General features: G+C 39.3%; 1 protein-coding gene across 1 annotated transcript in view; it reads left to right on the top strand.

The window, feature by feature from the left end:
- Positions 1 to 1,134: 1,134 nt before the first annotated feature.
- The window catches only part of LOC126996883 (inter-alpha-trypsin inhibitor heavy chain H3-like), a 142,362-nt gene continuing 137,486 nt past the window's right edge, over positions 1,135 to 6,010 (top strand). Inside the window, exon 1 of the mRNA XM_050857802.1 lies at positions 1,135 to 1,336. The gene's annotated coding sequence lies outside the window, so the exon portion shown is untranslated. The remainder of the gene's footprint in view (positions 1,337 to 6,010) is intronic.

Raw genomic sequence — 6,010 nt, forward strand, 5'->3', positions numbered from 1 at the left:
CATCTTCATCATCTTGTTTTCGTCACTCACTCTCCTCCACCCTCCTCCCATCCCACCTTACCTGTTCTCCCACCTATCTACCCACCTGGCTACCTCTCTCATTAACCTTCCCCAGACCATTTACCTAACTGTCCCCTTCCCCCGTGTTATTCTTCCGATAAACACACCTGCCCGCGCCCCACAGTTCTACCTCCTCACCCTCTCCCTCATTCCTTCCCCTCTCCCCCTTCACAGCTGGCCTTGAATGAATGGTTCCCCGCTATACCCTGACCAGAAAACGTGAGGGGCATGCATTCTGTACTTGACGATGGGTGTGGGGGGGAGAGGGGGGGAGGGAGGGGGTAGAATCAACACCAGCATCACCTTTTAAAAGACTCCTGGAGATACCTGGCAACACACACACAGTCACACACACCTCCAAGTCTCATTGAGTAAAAAAACTGTGGTATTACAAGACACTTTTTAGGAGCAGCAAGTAGCGGGCTTTTTTTCATTATTGTTTTTTTTTGTGCCTTTGAGCTGTCTCCTTTGCTGTATAAAAAACAAAAAAACTTTCGCTTCTCACACCAGCTGTTTCTAAAGGGTAAAGAGGGGGTCCAGTCGGGTTCTAATGAGTGTTTCTTCAGGTTCATGGTACAGAGGAAGGATCAAACTACAACCAGGGTCATAAAACTACTCCTGTAAATACCCACAGCTCACACGCAAGCCTTGTCAAATATGTGTTCTTGGGCAGTGAAATGTCTTGTAATATGACCCAACCCACTCATTTCTTTTAAGCTATATAAGATGATAAGAACAACATAAGAACATAAGGAGTCTGCAAGAGGCCGGTAGGTCTATACAAGGCAGCTCCTAACCTAACCTAACCTAACCTCACTATCCATGAACTTACCTAGCCTTTTCTTCATTGTATCTACCGTATTGGCACTCACAACATATAGAGGTGGAAAGAATGAATGAATAATGAAATAAAGAAAGAAAGGAAGAAGGAAAACAGGAGCGAGGGTCAAAAGATGTGTGTGTGTATGTGTGTGTGTGTGTGTGTGTGTGTGTGTGTGTCTATCTGTGTGTGAGAGAGAGAGAGTGAGAGAGAGAGAGAACGATCAGCGGCGTGCAACCTTACCCCTCCCGTGGCCAGTCCGTTCAGTGCCTGCCAAGCTGCCGGCACGTGAGGTTGTGTGAGAACGTTCGTGTTGGTCTTAGTGCCGGGAGACTTGAGCGCTGGACGAGGACGAGACGGGTTGTGTTGACGTGTGTGTGTGAGTGTGTGTGTGTGTGTTAGTGTTTGTGGGGACTGTCACCTGCCCGTCATCTTGTGAGTTCCCGTATTGGACAGGTTAGTATACGAGTTTTTTTGTTGTTGTTTGTTTATTCTTTCATTTTACTTGCTTTTTACTCTTTCTCATTCATCGTAGTTATGTGATTCTTCCTTTTTCATTCCCTTCTTCATTTTCCATTCATTCTTATTCTACTTGTTTTTGTTTGTTTATTCTTTCATTTTTTTAACTTCCTTCTTACTCCTTCTCATTCATTCTAGTTATGTGATTCTTTCTTTTTCATTCCCTTCTTCTTCTTTACTTCCCATTCATTCCTGTTCTACTTTTTTGTTTTTGTTTGTTCATTCTTTCATTTTTTTAACTTCCTTCTTACTCCTTCTCATTCATTCTAGTTGTGTGATTCTTCATTTTTCATTCCCTTCTTCTTTCTTTACTGCCCATTCATTCTTGTTCTACTTTTTTGTTTTTGTTTATTATTTCATTTTTTAACTTGCTTCTTACTCCTTATTTTTCATTCCCTTCTTCTTTGCTTCCCATTCATTCTTGTTCTACTTTTTTTATTGTTTTTTCATTCTTTCATTTTTTAACTTGCTTCTTACTCCTTATTTTTCATTCCCTTCTTCTTTACTGCCCATTCATTCCTGTTCTATTTTTTTTTTTGTTTAATATTTCTTTTTTCTTGCTTCTTACTCTTTCTCATTCATCCTGGCTATGTGATTCTTCATTTTTCATTCCCTTCTTCTTTCTTTACTTCCCATTCATTCCTGTTCTACTTGTTTTTGTTTGTTCATTCTTTCTTTTTTTTTTAACTTCCTTCTTACTCCTTCTCATTCATTCTAGTTGTGTGATTCTTCATTTTTCATTCCCTTCTTCTCTACTTCCCATTCATTCCTGTTATTCACTTCTTCTTGTTCTTTTGTTCAGCTTCGTTTACTTAGGCCGATCTGCTTCTCTTCATTCATTGTTGTTCTACGCTTCTTGTTCTTCTTTTGTTCAGCTTCGTTTACTTAGGCCTATCTGCTTCTCTTCATTCATTGTTGTTCTACGCTTCTTGTTCTTCTTTTGTTCAGCTTCGTTTAATTATCTGCTTCTCTCCATTCTTTCTTGTACTTTGCTTTCTACCTTCGTGTATCTCTTATTTGTCTTTCTCTCCCCATTCATTCCTATTCTGCTTCTTCCTTTCTTTGTCTTCCTTTCCCCATTCATTCCTATTCTGCTTCTTCCTTTCTTCGTCTTCCTTACTGTTCTACTTCTTCTCATTCTTATTGTTTTATATTGCTTTTTGTTTCGTTGATCTTCGTTACTTGTCAATTTCCCTCCATTCATTCTTATTCCGTGATTCCTCCTTCCTTGATCTCCTTTGTTTATCAAGTTATTTACGTTTATCTATTCTGTTTCTGTTTTTTTCCTTCCTTTCTTCATCCTACTTCTTCCTTCCTTCTTTCGTCCGTTTTTACTTCTTTCCTTTTCATTCATTCTTATTCTGTGTTTTCTCCTTCCTTGGTCTCCTTTATTTATCAAGTTATTTACGTTTATCTATTCTGTTTCTGTTTTTTTCCTTCCTTTCTTCATCCTACTTCTTCTTTCCTTCTTTCGTCTGTTTTTACTTATTTCCTTTTCATTCATTCTTATTCTGTGTTTTCTCCTTCCTTGGTCTCCTTTGTTTATCAAGTTATTTACGTTTATCTATTCTGTTTCTGTTTTATTCCTTCCTTCCTTCCTTCATCTTACTTCTTCTTTCCTTCTTTCGTCTGTTTTTACTTCTTTCTTTTCATTCATTCTTATTCCGTGTTTCCTCCTTCCTTGGTCTCCTTTATTTATCAAGTTATTTACGTTTATCTATTCTGTTTCTGTTTTATTCCTTCCTTCCTTCCTTCATCTCACTTCTTCCTTCCTTCTTTCGTCTGTTTTTACTTCTTTCTTTTTCATTCATTCTTATTCTGTGTTTCCTCCTTCCTTGGTCTCCTTTATTTATCAAGTTATTTACGTTTATCTATTCTGTTTCTGTTTTATTCCTTCCTTCCTTCATCTCACTTCTTCCTTCCTTCTTTCGTCTGTTTTTACTTCTTTCCTTTTCATTCATTCTTATTCTGTGTTTCCTCCTTCCTTGGTCTCCTTTATTTATCAAGTTATTTACGTTTATCTATTCTGTTTCTGTTTTTTTCCTTCCTTTCTTCATCCTAATTCTTCCTTCCTTCTCGTCTGTTTTTACTTATTTCCTTTTCATTCATTCTTATTCCGTGTTTTCTCCTTCCTTGGTCTCCTTTATTTATCAAGTTATTTACGTTTATCTATTCTGTTTCTGTTTTTTTCCTTCCTTCCTTCATCTTACTTCTTCTTTCCTTCTTTCGTCTGTTTTTACTTCTTTCTTTTCATTCATTCTTATTCTATGTTGCTTTCCTTCCTTTATCTTCCTCTATCTTTCTTTCTTCCTATTGTTTGCTTCTTATTCTCTTCCTTCCTTCCTTCCCTCCTTCTTTCCTTTGATTCTTATTGTTTCCTTCCTTCCTTCTTCCTTCTTTCTTTCGTGCTGTTTCCGTTGATGTTTTTTATTTGAGTCTTCCTCTCTTCCTTTCTTTCTTACGTTTTCTCATTCATTCTTCTTTTTTTTTTTTATTCTTTCCGTGCCCGAACGTGAGGAAGCTAGATTAGTACCTTCCCCCTCCTCCTCCTCCTCTTCCTCCTCCTCCTCCTCCTCCTCTCTTTATTTCTCACTTCCTTGTTTTATTGCTTATTGCTTCTCTTTGAACCTTTCCCTCTATCTTGGTCTTTCCGTTATCAGTGTGTTAGATAGGTCTTTCCCCCCTTCTGTCCTTCCTTCCTTCTTTCCTCACTTTCCTTCCTTCCTTCATTCATTCATATATCCCTTTTTTCCTTCCTTCCTTCTTTCTTTCCTTCATTCATTCATTCATATATTCCTTCCTTCCTTCCTTCTTTCCTTCTTTCCTTCATTCATATATTCCTTTCTTCCTTCCTTCTTTCCTTCTTTCCTTCATTCATTCATATATTCCTTTCTTCCTTCCTTCCTTCTTTCCTTCCTTCATCCATTCTTTCATACATTCCTTTCTTCCTTCCTTCATTCATCCATTCTTTCATATATTCCTTTCTTCCTTCCGTCATTCATCCATTCATTCATTCATTCATTCATTTAAGCAGTTAGTCAGTCAGTTAGTCAGTCAGTCAGTCAGTCAGTCAGTCAGCCAGTCATTCTTGCATCGCCATATATATTATTCATTATTGTTTCCTATTCATTCATTCATTCAGTCAGTCAGTCAGTCAATCAGTCAGTCAGTCAGCCAGTCAGTCAGTCAGTCAGTCAGCCAGTCATTCTTGCATCGCCAACCATATTATTCATTCTTGTTTCCTATTCAGTCAGTTAGTCAGTCAGTCAGTCAGTCAGTCAGTCATTCTTGCATCGCCAACCATATTATTCATTCTTGTTTCCTATTCATTCATTCATTCATTCAGTCAGTCAGTTAGTCAGTCAGTCAGTCAGTCAGTCAGTCATTCTTGCATCGCCATACATATAATTTATTCTTCTTTCCTATTCCCCTTGTAGTCTTTCCCCTTTCTTTTCCTCCTCTTTATTCCATTTTCCATTTACTCCTTTCTCCTCCAGTGTGCATTCTCCTCCTCCTCCTCCTCCTCCTCCTGTTCTTATCGGTATCCCCTCCTCTCCCTTCGTTCTCTTCCTACCTTCTACTCTCCCTCGTTTTCTCTTTTTCTTCCTTGTTCTTTACTCCTCTTTATTCCATCTCTTTTTACGCCTGTCTTTATCTTCTATTCTGCATGTTCAAACTCCTCTTATCATTGCTACGGTTTCCTCTTTCCTCGTTCCGTTTCTGCCTTCTATTTCCTGTTATTTCCTTCTTTATTTCATTTTAATTGACTTTTTTCCTTATGTTCCATTCTGTACTATCCTTCTTATCCTCCTCCTCCTCCTGTTCTGTTCTTCTTCTCCTCCTGTTCTGTTCTTCTTCTCCTGTTTTTCTGTTCTTTCTCCTCCTCCCCTCTCCCTTCCTTCCTTCTCCTCCTTCCTGTTCTACGCTTCCTCCTCCTCCTCCTCCTCCTCTTCACTCACTTCCGTCTCTACTTGCTACTCTGTTCTTCTTTCTCTGTTCTCCTCCTTCCTGTTCTCCTTCTCCTCCTCCTCCTCTTCCCTTCCTTCCGTCTACCTACTACTCTGTTCTTCTCCTCCTTCCTGCTATACGCTTCCTCCTCCTCCTCCTCTTCCCTCCCTTCCGTCTCTACCTATTACTCTGTTCTTTTTTTTCTGCTCTCCTCCTTCCTGTTCTCCTCCTCCTCCTCCTCCTCCTCTCCCCCTCTGTCCCACCGCTCCCGTCTACTCTGTTCTCGCCCGGGTGGATGTTTTGCTCTCACGCCTCACACGAAGTAATGGTCAAACTTTGTAATTTTCTCGGCTTGTAAATAATGTTGATGACCGTCTGTGTGTGTGTGTGGGGGGGGGGGGGGGGTAATTTAACATAATGCGTAGAATCGTTATAATTTTTTTTCCTCAGAAGTAATTGTCTGAAAAACAAAGAAAGAAAAAGAATATGTGTTTGAAATTAATGTGTTCTCTCTCTCTCTCTCTCTCTCTCTCTCTCTCTCTCTCTCTCTCTCTCTCTCTCTCTCTCTCTCTCTCTCAACAACTTCTTTCTCTCTACCTTCCTTCCTCCCTTTCTTTCCTTTCTATCTGCACTTTCTTTCTTTATTTCCTTCTAGCTATCTCT

The sequence above is a fragment of the Eriocheir sinensis genome, chromosome 11 (genome assembly GCF_024679095.1).
Source record: "Eriocheir sinensis breed Jianghai 21 chromosome 11, ASM2467909v1, whole genome shotgun sequence".
NCBI lineage: Eukaryota > Metazoa > Arthropoda > Malacostraca > Decapoda > Varunidae > Eriocheir > Eriocheir sinensis.